Genomic DNA, 13,946 nt, shown 5'->3' on the forward strand with positions numbered 1-13,946 from the left:
AGCTCCCTCCCTCCCTCCCTTCTTCCCTCCCTCCCTCCCTTCTTCTCTCCCTGAAGATACTCCCCTTTGCTATTGTGCATAGTGTTGCATACTTGGAATACTAGCACGTAGGAGGTTAAAATAGGAAGATGGGGAGCTTCAGGCCAACCTGGGTTATGTAGTGAGATTCTAGCTCAGACAAACAAGAAGCTAAAATAAAACAAACCGCATTTTGGTAGCTAAGAAAGTGTACTTCCCTTAAGCCCTTCAATTCTGTACACATTAACATTGTTAACCCTTGTAAGGAAGAGATACAATTGGAAATGGTTTGAGTTTCAACAGTGAATCTGTTAGGTATATACAGTACACTGTTTTTACCTTTATTACTATATTTAATAGTATAGAATAGCGGGCCATGGCCTTAGAGACTTGGCTGAAAGTAAATTCATGAGCAGTGTTCTATTGGGGATTCAAATTGTACGGAGGACTCTGTTCCCTCTTGAGAGATTTATAAGGTTAGGGCAGGAAGAAAGGGAACAACAGCAACAACAAAAACCCCTCTGCAGCCATCTGATTCCCAAGGACTATCTAAGACATGTAATATCAGTATGTCTGCTTCCATTGAGACAGCTGGCCTCAGCAGTGGTCAATAGTGCCTTTATAAATAGGAAATTAAAGATTTTAAACAGAAGACTGAGGTGGACCGTGGACACATACCTTTTTTTTTTTCTCAGAATTTGGGAAGTGGATCAGTGGACAAAGGCCAGTGTGGGTTACATGGCTGAGACAGACCACATCTCAACAAAACAAAACAAAACAAAACACAGACAAACAAACAAAACCAAACTAAGGGGTAGGGATAAGTTCAGTTGGTAGAGTGCTGATCTAGTATATACAAAGCCCTGGATTCTGTTCCCATCAGTGCATAAATCAGGTATGGCGATAAATTCAGTGTTTGAGATAAAAAAAACATTTCAAGGTCATCTTTGTCTATCTAGTGAGTTCAAGGCCAGCCTGGGATATATGGGACCACTTTAAATAAATTACTTAATAAATAAGAGACAAATTTCAAACACTATTAAATTTCCACACTTTTTTATCTTGTTTATCTGTTGCTGCAATTGAAGTAGTCCAACAAGAGTGATTTAAGGGAGCCAGGGTTTATTTTGGTTTACAGTTACAAGGTCCAGTTCATCATGGTGAGGTAGTCAAGAGATGTTCTTGCAGCCAGGAAGCAGAGAATCATTGAGTAACACACTTTCTTCTTTTCACTTATCATATTTAAAGGACTGTCTTATATGTATGAGTGTCTTGCCTGGATGCATGTCTGTGCACACATGCATGGATGGACGCCAGAAGAGGCCATTGGAACTGGAATGAATGTTGTTTCATGTGCTTCTTCCATGCCTTGGAGATTGGGAATAGTGCAGCAATAAAAATGTATCTCTGTGATATACTGACTTAGACTATTTTGGATATGTAGCATGGAATGCTGTGCTAACTCATACAGGCTCTAGGCTTACGTGGCATTTCTTCTTTTAGTTTCTTGAGGAAGCCCCACACTGGCCTCCAAAGCTGTACCAGTTTATGTTCCCCCATGGCCCAGCAGCAAATAGGGTTCCTCTTTCTATACACCCTCAGGAGTCACTTATTTTCTTGTTGAATAACATGAGATTTCCATGTGGTTTCTCAAAGTGGTTTTAATTTAAATGTCTGTGATTTATAAGGATGTTGAACACTTTTAGAAATCATTTATTGGCCATTTGTGCTTCTAATTTTTAGGCTTTCTATTCAGTTCATTAGTATATTTCATTGATTGGATGATTTTTTGTTATTTAATTTTTGTAATTCTTTATATGTTCTAGATATTAGCTGCCTATCAAATGTATAGTTTTCAGACACTTTACTATTCTGTAATCAGTGTCTTATGCTGTCCATCATTTCTTTTGAGTACAGCCTTTTACTTTCTTGCAATTTCCTTTGCCAGTTATTGTGCTGTTAGAGACCTTTTCAGGAAGTACTTTCTTGGGTACTTTAAAGCCTATATACTTGGAGTTTATATATCCTGGGCTACATATTTGACTATGATCTCCTCTGGCAATTTCATAGTTTTAGGCTTGGCATTAATATCTTTGATTCATTTTGAATTGAAGTTTGTACAGGTCAGAGGCATGGATGGGGAAGATATTGGGGGTGGGCCAACACAAAGCCCTAGGTCTGGGCCTGGGAGGTAGCTGAATTGCTCAGTCTGCTAGCTGTCCTGCATCCACACCACCTGGGCAAGCTCTCCAGTACTGACCTGGCTAGCTCACTCAATTCCAAAGCCACCAAGGAGTGGGGCTACCTCTTCGGTTCTTATGCCCTTGGGGTCAGCTAACCTGCAACCCCACAACCAGGGTCCTTCTGTGCTTCCCGGGTGAGGTGCAAAGCCAGTTAAATTCTATGAATGTATGTTAACATATTGTTAAATTGCTTTCTGCTACGAATGTAAAAATATTCTCTGCCAGCACAATAACAATCATTGGTCCAGGCAAGAATTGCCAATGATGATAACATAAGGAGTAACCAAGTTTTACATGAGCTAAAATTTAGCTTCTCTTTATAACTGAACTTTCCAAATACCCTTTTCTTTAACACACAAAATACTCACCAACTTTAAAGAGTTAAAATGTAACAATCTCCCTGCCCCTAGAGGCCTTGTAGGTGTGGCTGCCATGTTATATGTAGGTGGCAGAGAGGAGAGAGGTTATGTCTATGCTCAGTGTTCTGACTTGTGAACATCTGAATGATTAGTAGCCTAATATTCTTTGAAAGAAGTGAGCCTGAGACGACCACTAGTCTGGCATCAGCCAGGCCCAGATGGACTCTCAGGACAGGGAGCAAGTCAGAGAATAGAACACAATGCCTAGAGCAGAAGTGAGCCTAAGACAGATGACCTTAGCAAGAGCCACTCAAGCAGGCCAGGAGAGGAGGGAGCCCAAGACAACTACCAGTTCAGTGCCACACGTGCCAGGGATGGGTGGTTGGGTGGAGGAATACCATGCCAGACATCATGATGCAAGAGTGGGGCATAGCACTCCTGAGACTATTCCTGAGATGACCCCAGACACTCATAGACCCCAGGCACCACTAAGAGGAACAAGTAAGTGGTGGAGACATGGAAGAGAAAGAGAAACAAAAGGATATGGGCACAATGAAGAGAGAGAGAACTGGAGACTTGAGGGTAGTGAGGAACAGCCCGATGTGAGGAGCTGGTGATGCCACCTGGACCATGGTGGGGTCCTGGTCTGTGCTGCTACAGGTGGCCACATCTTGCTCTGTGACCCTGCAGCAGTAGGGGTCTGTTACCACCAAAGACCAGGTTGATGTCCCCGGTCTGCTGCCAGGGAACATAGTGATGTCTGAGGGCTGTGTAGAACTGGCTCCACCCCTTACCTGGCCTCCTGGGAGAGATGGCCCTTGGGGTATGAGATTAGGAGAGCCAGAGAGTCCCCAACCAGTTTCAGTACTCTGTAGAATGGGCCTGCACATTGTGGAAGTTGTGGGCAAGTTGGAATTATGAATGTAAGATCAGCCCTGTTCCTTGTCTTCTGTGTGATGGCCTGGATAAGGGAGAGACACGCTTCTCCTCTCCCTTTTGCCCTTGCTACCTGTGGTGGGTGGAAGAGCTGACAACAGGGCCATGAAAACAGGAGAGCTTGCCCTGCCCCTCACCTGGTGCAGCACTCTGCAGAGCAGGCCTTGCACCTCACATGGAATACAGAATAGAGTGGACAAGGTTAAGCCGACCGAAAGAGTGTGAATGTGGGAGGACTGACCCTGAAACTTGTCTGCCAAGAGACAGCACAGGCAAGGGAAAAGATGTCCTCCCCATTCTCACCCATTGTCATCTCCAAAAGATGCGAGAGCTGACCCTGTCCCTCACTAGCGCCAACACTCAGAAGAGACAGCCCTGCACCTCCCTTCGGAAACAGGGTAGAGTTGGCCTTGGCTGTGGGGTGGCTCCTGATCCAGGGCTTTGAATTGACTCACCTCGACATCTGCCTCATCAATGAACTGTTGGAGTGCACGAAGGGGCTGTCCTACAGATTCAAAACTATAGGATCTCCGTGACACAGGGCAAGAACAGAGAATTCGAGAAGAGTTTCAGTGAGGTTCTAGTATTGATAGTGTAGCAGAGTCATTGCAATGAGCATTTGCAAGCAGAGAATTGAGGACAAAATCGAATACTGTAGGTCACACTGTGACACACTACAGCTTCCACAAGATTTTATTTTTTTCTGTTGGAGGGGAGGCTGCAAGGGTGCATGCAGGGCGGGCATGAGAGAAGGGGGAGATGAGTGGGACTGGAGTTCATGTTTTGAAACTCACAAAGAACTCATAAAGACGTAAAGAATTATTTAGCAATCTCATGTTTAGTGAGATGGTTTACATTTTGTAACCTTTGAACAATGAAGCACTCCATCCCCACTAGAGGGCGCATGAGCGCTGTTTAACTCACCCCTGCAGGTCTTTAGACTTCGTAACTCAAATGAATTGTCTATTCTTTATACTGATAGGTGAATTTAATTAGATAATTTGACAGCAATGCGACCCAAACATTTACAGTCTGGCTTCCTTTCAAGTTAGAAGTAATTAGGGGTTGGTGAGGTATCTCATCTATGAGATGAGGTGCTAACTGCTAATCCTGCTAATCTGACTGAGTTCAGTATCTAGAATCCACAGGGTTGAAGAAGAGAACCTACTTCCACAAGGTGTCCTCTAACATCTACACGCATGTCCTCACACATGATAAGCAGATAAATGTAAAACATTTAAAAAGTAACCAGCCACTTCAAAGAGAAAGAGACACATTCGAATTTCCACTTCTCCCAAATCAATGATTTTGTCTGTGAGTAAATCACTCCAGCCTTGATTACTGCAGATTGAGTTATATGTTTTCTGTCATTTACCCATTTTAGGATCATGTTATGGGTGGGGTGGGGGTGTAGGATGAGGGGACCTCTCAATTTGAGAGCAATGGCTTTAGGTGTCTACACTTCTGACTTGTGTCAGAGCATGTTAAAATCTCCCAAAGCATGGCAGTCTACGGCAGCATCAGGGCTCCTGAGATGTAAGTGTGTAGGCTTTGCCCCAGACCTGATGAAGTAAAAGTTCTGGGCACAGGGTCTACAAGTCCATATGTTAACAATTTTGCTGAGTGTTTCTGGCTATACTTCAACTAGAGAATCACCAAACTAGTCATCTGGCTTTCACAAGATAGTCAGAATCAAGGCTTTATTTATTATTAAGAATTTAAAAATAAAATTGTGTGTATGTGTGTGTGTGTGTATACACTAGTGAGTGAAGGTGCTTGAGGAGTGTAAGGAGGACTTCTCTTCCCTGAGGCCGGAGATAACAGGCAGTTGTGAGCAGCATATGGAAGCTAGGAGCCAAACTTGAGTCCTTCCCAAGAGTAGAACATGTTCTTATCCCCTGAGAGCCCCCGTTTGTTTGCCATTAAAATTGTTAAAGATGAATTATTTTATTTTATATGTATAACGGCTTTGTCTGCATGAATGTATGTGTGGCACATACATGCCTGATGCCTATGGAGGGCAGAAGAGGGCTGTGGACTCCTAGGAACTGGACTCAGAGATAATTAAAAGCCAACAAGTAGATGCTGGGATTGAAGTCAGGTCCTCTGCAAAGGGAACAAATGCTCATCTTTCTAGCCCCCATTTCTTATCATTTAATAACTAACTTATTGGTAAAAAGCAAACTTTTCTCCAGGCTAAGTTTCATACACTTATGCAAATACTAGTCAGGGATAGGGTTCTTCATGGAGAAAAACATAAAATGTATGTAATAAAAATATTTAAATGGTTTCATGTTTTTGGTTAACATGGTCTATTTATATTTGTTAATGAGACACAATATGATATTCCAACATATGAATGAAGCATGTACTGGCTAAATCTATGTAATTAGCATTTCATTGTCTTCATTTCTGTATGTTTGGATGCTTGAGTCCTACTCTTCATGAGTTCTATAAATTGTGTAATAATTCACTGTGAGCTGTAGGAACAGCAGCAGGTTTTTGGTTTGTGTTTTGTTATTTCCATGCACAACTTCTTCTATTTGCCATAAGCTTCCAAAAGAAACTTATGTCTCATAAGTTATAAAAGAGATACTAACCCAAAGGGAGCTTTGGAAATAGATAGTTTATAGACAGTAGATACCAAGACAGTCAAAGAGTGTGGGTGTCAAGTCCCGCTGGATGGGTAGGAGTCAGAGTCTCGGGCCAGCCCACTCACCTGCTTCAAGTAACAGACTTGCATGGTGTCAGGCAAGCTACTCTCCCTTGCTGTAGCTCAATTTTCTTCTAAAAAAAAAAAAAGACATTTATGTATTTTGTGTGAGTGTGGGATATGCCACTGTGGTGGTTTGCATATGAGTGGCCTATGGGAAGTAGCACTTTTAGGAGGTGTGGCCTTATGGAAGGAGGTGTGGCCTTGTTAGAGGAAGTGTGTCATTGTGGAAGCAGGGCTTTGAGGTTTCATATATATGCTCAAGTCTGGCCAGTGTGATCCAGACCCTCCCCCGGACTTCCTGCAGATGAGAGTCTCCTCCTGGGTGCCTTTAGATCAAGATGAAGCACTCAGGCTCTTCAGCTCCATGTCTGCCTGCACCCTGCTTTGCTTCCCATTATGACAACAATGGACCAAACTTCTAAAACTTGTAAGCCAGCCCCAATTCAGTGTTTTCTTTTATAATAGTCATGGCATCTCTTCACAGCAATAAAATCCTAACTAAGACAGCCACAGTGGGGGTGTGGACGCCAGAAGACAAGTTGTGGGAGCTGGATCTTTTCCTCCTACCATGTAGATTGAACTCATGCTGTCAGGCTTGACAACAGGCCACTTTACCCACTGAACCAACTTGCTGGCCAACAAAACTCAGTTTTCTTATCTGCAGACTGGGGATAATAATAGTACTGCCTTTCTTGTAAAGTTCTCAGGAAGAAAAATCAGAGCCAAGCACGGTGATGGTGCTTATAGTCTCAGGGCTTAGAAGACAAAGCCCAGAAGCTCGGGAGCTCAATGTCATCAAGACCATCTTCTGCTGAGTTTGAAGCCAGTCACCACTCCATACCCGGCCATGCCTCAAATGACACAAGACTGCTGACAGACACAACACAACTCCTGGCACCATATGCATGCTTAAAAATATTGTACTTTGCACAACACCAGCACAATATTATCCCATTTGCAGTAACAACGCAAACACAGTCATTTTTCCAAATTGTTTTTGTTTTCTTTGAAGCAAAGTTGGAGTTTACTAAAATATAGCTTAATAAAGATTTAAGCATAGGCATTACATGATTGAGTGTATAGTACATACCCTAGACTTGAATACGTTTCTTCCATTGTCCAATCCTTATTGAAAAATTTTAACAGAAACAATCCCCATTATATTTCTAGGGTGACAGTGTTCTGCAAACTGTCTTTCCTTTCACCTCACCCACCTGTTGAGTCTCATGATCAATGCCTTAACATCTCTTCAAGTTTCATTTGTGAAGTGGGGGTTATAACATCCATCTTATAGAACTGATGTGAGGGAAAGGAGCGGAGAGTGAATTGTGGAAACGAGGTCACAGAATCTGCCTGTTACGGTTATAGGCAAACTAGAGGAAAGCACTTGCCGTATAATAGGCTCCAGGACCCCCCCCCCCCAACTTTTTTTTTCACATCTTGTACATTGAGAATCCAGGGCCCTTCCAAGTCAGCAAGCAGAACTAAGTTCTTCTGTTTGGTGTCGCTCCATAGTTTGCTTCTAGATATCTCTTTTGGAAGGTTCTAATTTTCTTTCATTTTTCATACAGGGCACTTTTTTGGATCACGTTTTTCTTTTTAAAGATATATTTTTATTAATTCCTGGAGAATTTCATATTGCTGTCTTAGTTAGTGTTTCTATTGCTATGAAGAGACGCCATGACCATGGCCACCTTTATCAAGGAAAACATTTAATCGGTGGTCCTTACAGTTTCAGAGGTTCAGTTTATTATCATCATGTTGGGAAACACGGAGGCACACAGGCAGACATGGTGCTGGAGAAAGAGCTGAGAGGTCTTTATCTTGGTCTGCAGGCAGCAGGAAGTAAATGTCATATTAGACCTAGCTTGAGCTTTTGAGACCTCCAAGCCAGCCTCCACAGTGATGCACTTTCTCCAACAAGGCCACATCTCCTAATAGTGCCACTGCCCATGGACCTGTGGGGGCCATTGTTATTCAAACCACCACATACATACCATATATTTTGATCATTTTCACCTCCTGCCCCTCACCTTAACTCTTTTATTCAGCTCCCATATCTTATTCCTTCCCAAGTTTGTGCCTTCTTTTTATTTTTAAACCATCAAGTCCAATTTGGGTTGCCCATATACTCATGGGCGTGGGACCACCCTTGGAGCATAATGAACATACCAAGGGCCACACCCACAACCCTTAATAGCCCCTCCCCATCCATGGTATAATCTTAACAGGCTTGAGCCTGTGTAAGCATTCCAGCTGCTGTGAGGTTGTGAGTGGAGTGGTCCTATCAAGTCCAGAAGACGCCGTTTTGCTTGAGTCCCCCTGTAGCCCAACCTCTGGCTCTTAAATCTTTCTGCTCACTCTTCCATGTCTTGGGCCATATTTTCTAGTCTCACACTATTTCTCATCACAAAGCTTGTATGTTTCATTGTAGAAAGTTTGGGGTTTTGGGGAAGAAATACATGGGAAAGTGCCAATCCCTTTCAGGAAGAAAACATCATTAACAGCTTAATATATTTTTTGCTGGACTCTCCCTGTTTTTTTTTTTTAAATCAAAATCACTGTCACAAAGTATGTTCACTTTTCCTTTTTGCTTTGGAACTTCTGTAGGTGTGATGCCTTTTGGTCTGGCAGGGTCTCCAGCTATCCATGTTTCTGATAAGGTCTTATGATGATTAGCCCACTGTAATCATTCTAGACAGCATTAAAAAAAATGAGACAGGGTCTCACTATGTATCCTGACTTGCCTGGAACTGACTGTAGACAAGGCTGATATTAGAGTCATAGAAATTCTCTTGCCTCTGCCTCCTGAATGCTAGAATTAAAGGCATATATTGCCACACCCAGGCCCTACACAAAATTATTATTGGTGGTAGTATGTACTTACGTGCTTATGTGCGTTATGTGTATCTGTCATCATAAAGAAAACATACTATGCCACTAATGCATAATCTTTGAATGAGTGAATAAATAAATACAGATGCTAAAGTATAATTAAAAATGCCTGATTTTCACTGGTTGATGGCAGGGAAATAGATGAGAGTTTGTTTTTTGTTGTTGTTTGTTTGTTTTGTTTCCCCTGAAATCACTTGTTAAGAGGGAGGGTACTGAGCTGGGAAGCAGACACTCACTTTATCTTTTCCATTCTGCTACTTAGTTCTGTGATCCTCAGCAAGTCATTAACCCTTGAGGAGCCTCATTTTTATACTTATTTATTTATTTATTTTACCTATTGTGATTTTCTCTCAGGGAACTGCACACATCGGATAGAATAAGGAATGGGAAAATTCTCACACAGTAAAGGACCATATAAATATGTAGAGAACAGTTTTACAAACATATATTACTTGACTGTTGAATCATTTGAAAATTCTGTTCCTAAGATCATTTCCCACTTCAAAGAGTAACAACTACAAATATTTGTGAGTGTAAAAATTTCAAACAGGAAAATATATTTTATTTCTTACAGGCAGACATTTTAGAGGTTTTTTTGGTTATTTATTTATTTATTTATTTTCAATACATCCCAACTGCAGTTTTCCTCCCTCCACTCCTCCCAATATACCTATCTCCCTACTCTCTCCCCCAGACCCACTCCTCCTGTTTCCCTTCATAAAAGACCATGCCTCCCGGGAATATTAGCTGAATGCAGAATAATGAAATACAATAAAACTCGGCACAAACCCTCATATCAAGGCTGGGTGAGGCAACCCAGTAAGAGGAAAAGGGTCCTAAGAGCAGGTAAAGGAGTCAGTCACCTCTATTTCCACTGCTAAGAGTCCCACAAAAACACCAAGCTAACAACCATAACATATGCAGAGGACCCAGTGCAGACCCATGCAAGCTCTGTGAATTTGGTGTAGGGTGATAAATATGGTTTTATTTGCATTCTTCTACATGCAGACATCCAGTTAGACCAGTACCATTTGTTGAAGATGCTTTCTTTTTTGCTTTGTGTATTTCTGGCTTCTTTATTTTAAAAAGTGTCTATAGATGTGTGGATTTATGTCTGGGACTTTGATTCAGTTCTATTGATCAGTGTTTCTATTTTTATGGCAATAGCATGTGGTTTTTATTATGATAGCTCTGTAGTATACCTTGATATCAGGGGTGGTGATACTTCCAGAATTTCATTTATTTTTTTCTATATCAATCTGAGTATTGTTCTTTCAAGGTCTATAAAGAATTGTGTTGGAATTTTGATGGAGATTGCATTGAGTCTGTAGGTTGCTTTTAGTAGGATGGATGGTCATTTTTACGGTGTCTACTAATACACTAGCATGGGAGATCATTCCATCTTGTAATATCTTCTTCAATTTATTTCTTCAGAAATGAAGTTTTTGTCATACAGGTCCCTCAGTTGTTTTGTTAGAGTTACCCATTGATATTTTATATTATTTGTGACTATCATAAAATGTGTTGTTTCCCTGATTTGTTTTATAGCCCATTTGCCATTGTATATAGGAGGGCTACTGCTTTTTTTTAAATTCTTGTTTTCTGCCCTTCACTGAAGGTGTTTATCAACTGTAGGAGTTTCTTGGTAGAATTTTTGGAGAATACTTACGCATACTATCATATCATCTGCAAATAATAATAATAATAATAATAATAATAATAATACTTTGACTTCTTCTTTACAAATTTGTATTCCTTTCATTTTCTTCACTTGTCTTACTGCTCTAGCTAGAACTTCAAGTACTATATTGACTAGATTTGGGGAGAGTGGACAGCCTTGTCTTGTTCCTGATTTTCATGGTATTACTTTGAATTTATCTCTGTTTCATTTAATGCTGCCTCTAGTTTGGTGTATATTATCTTTGTTATGTTTAGGTGTGTTCTTTGTATCCCTACTCTCTCCACGACTTTATCATGAAATGGTGTTGGATTTTGTCCAAGGCATTTTTTGGCATATAAGGAGATAATTATGTATTTTTCCTTCAGTTTATTTATGTGATGGGTTACATTGACTGATTTTTATATGTGGAACCATCCCAATATCACTTGGCTGCTCTTTTTTTATGCATTCTGGAATAAATTTGTGAGTATTTTTGCATATATTTTCATAAGGGAAATTAGTCTGTAAATGTCTCTTTTTGTTGTTGTCGAGTCTTTGTGTTGTTTGGGAAAAGGGTCTCCACATGAGTTGGGGGCTGGACTTCTGGAGCTGGTGTGGAGCTCTTGTCATTCAGAGGTGGGGGTGGGGCATTTGTGATGTCTCTACCTGAGTTAGGGTCAGGGACATGGTGATCTGTGGCTGGGGTGGGGGTTGGGAGGTGGGTACCAAGCGAGTGGGAGACTGTGGGTCAGTAGCCTGCCTGAACTTATGAAGGCCTGCATAGCCTCTTGTCACACAGAGAGTCTCTGCCCAAGTTGAGGGCTGGGACACAGTGACTACAGGGCAAGGGACCTGGGGATAGGTGAGAGGGCACTGAGAGAGTGAGAGAGAGTGAGGAATTCAGAGGCAGGAGGCTTACCTGGACTTCTGGTAGCCAGTGTGACCTCTGGTAGAGCAGGCAAGGTTTCAGGTTTTTAAAAATGTGTGTGTGTGTGTGTGTGTGTCTGTCTGTCTGTCTCTGTCTGTCTGTCTGTCTGAGATTTTTTTTTTTTTGTATGTCAAATTATACATGTGGAGATCAGAAGACAACTTACAAGAGTCTCTTCTTCTAGGACCTAGACTCTAAACTTAGGGTTAGGCTTGGAGTCACTACTTTTACTATAAGCCATCTTGCTGGCCTAAGTTTGTTTTAGTTTTATACTTAGATTGCAATAAAAGCTTGTGATATATTGTGACAACAGAAACTTCAATGTATATATTTTTTAAATCCCTTTCCTCCTTTCAAATCTTCCCATATGCCCCTCCTGACTCTCTATTTAGGGATGGCTTGGCCAAATGGCTCTGCTTCCCCATCTTCTTGAGGTTGTACTCAATGACTCAGTGAAGCCATGGCTGCTAGTCTGTGGTGAAACCTTCAGTTCTTTGTCATACAGGCCTCCCCATACCACTTCTTATGGCAAAGCCCTGACTTCTCCCAAAGCAAGGATGAGAGAAAGATAGAGATGACAGATAGATTGTATGCTACCACTTATTTCCTCTTGTTTTTAAAAATGTATTTTCTACTCTATTGATCATACAGATTAATCTTGTCAGTATCTGTCTTAGTTAGAGTTTTACTGCTGTGAACAGACACTATGACCAATCCAAGACTTAAAAAGGGCAACAGTTAATTAGGGCTGAATTAGAATTATGGCAAATACACTGCAAGTGTCATTAAACTTCTTCCTAATTATAATGACTACCACTGTAAATTTTAGAACTAACATGAATCCAATAGTATTTGGCTTGACACTCAAGATGGCTCCTTATCTTTAAATTCTGAATCTCCTTCCAGTAATTTGAACAGGATAAAGAGCATCACTCCGTTCTTCCAAATGCCTATCTAAATCTTCTTGTATATTCAACACATTAGTAACGTTTTTTGCTAAATGATTAACAAAAGTAGCTGTCTTAACTTCTTGTGTCACAACAATTGCAGAAGCAGTGGTGCTAACAATTAATGCAATTAAAGCTGTTACACTAGCAATAATCAAGCCCACTACCCTCTTGCTTCTGCTTAAAGCCTGCCTTATTTCTTCCAATACTTGCAAGGTATTTTTAGAGTACCAAGGTTCTGTGATACTCAGGGAACTAAAACAAAAGCTGGTTGATAGACCTCCATAACTGACATGCCGGATTTCAAAACACAAACACAATTAGAAGGTGTACAATCAATGCAACTTACATTGCCTTAATACATGTGCTAATACCTGTTTGAAATCTAGATCCTGTCCCAACTCTATCTCTTGCTAACATAACATCATAGAGAACTGCAGCTAATTTCCATATATGTCTCTGAAAATGTCCAGACCCAGACTTCCAAATGAAGACTTATTTCCAATATTGAATTGATTTCTAGACCAGTCCATGATTGAGTCTGAATAAGTGGTCACATTTAGTAAGAATACAAGAAATATTATAACTTCTCTTTTTGATTCTCTGTTCCACAAGGTCAAAAAACTTGAGGTAAGGCAGCTTTTTCCATCAGGGGTATAGGTAAGCAATGGTGAGTCGGGGACTTGTCCAATACAGCTTCCCAGTCACCATTGTCCGGGCACTCAGCAAGCCCCATTCTTTTTCCTAGCATCAGCATGTCTCACTCATCACTCTGGCAGCCACCATGCTCCTAATTCTAACACCTCTCTGGAAGTTTTAACAATACATAGGGAGCTTGTGAATTTCAAGAATGCTGCTCTGCTGAGCGTTGATGCGGTAGATACTGCAGATAAAATTACTCATGGCCTGAGGTCAGTATTTCTATTTTGGTCAAGCTTAATTGGGGCTAGCTTACAGGTTCAGAGGTTCAGTCCATTATCATCAAGGCAGGAGCATGGCAGCATCCAGGCAGACATGATGCAGGAGGAGCTGAGAGTTCTACCTCTTCATCTGACGGCTGCTAGTAGAATACTGGCTTGTAAGCAGCTAGGATGAGGGTCTTAAAGCCCACACCCACAGTTACACACCTACTGTAACAGGGCTACACCTTCTAATAGTGCCACTCCCTAGGCTGAGTATATGCAAACCATAACAATATCTATCTATCTATCTATCTATCTATCTATCTATCTATCTATCTATCT

At 41.2% G+C, this 13,946-nt stretch overlaps 2 pseudogenes; both read left to right on the top strand.

The window, feature by feature from the left end:
* LOC114630473 overlaps window positions 1-13,946 on the top strand; it is a 133,133-nt pseudogene that overhangs the window by 16,104 nt on the left and 103,083 nt on the right.
* On the top strand, window positions 2,661-2,784 carry LOC114631130 (annotated as a pseudogene).

The sequence above is a fragment of the Grammomys surdaster genome, unplaced genomic scaffold, assembly GCF_004785775.1.
Source record: "Grammomys surdaster isolate TR1022 unplaced genomic scaffold, NIH_TR_1.0 67, whole genome shotgun sequence".
Taxonomy (NCBI): domain Eukaryota; kingdom Metazoa; phylum Chordata; class Mammalia; order Rodentia; family Muridae; genus Grammomys; species Grammomys surdaster.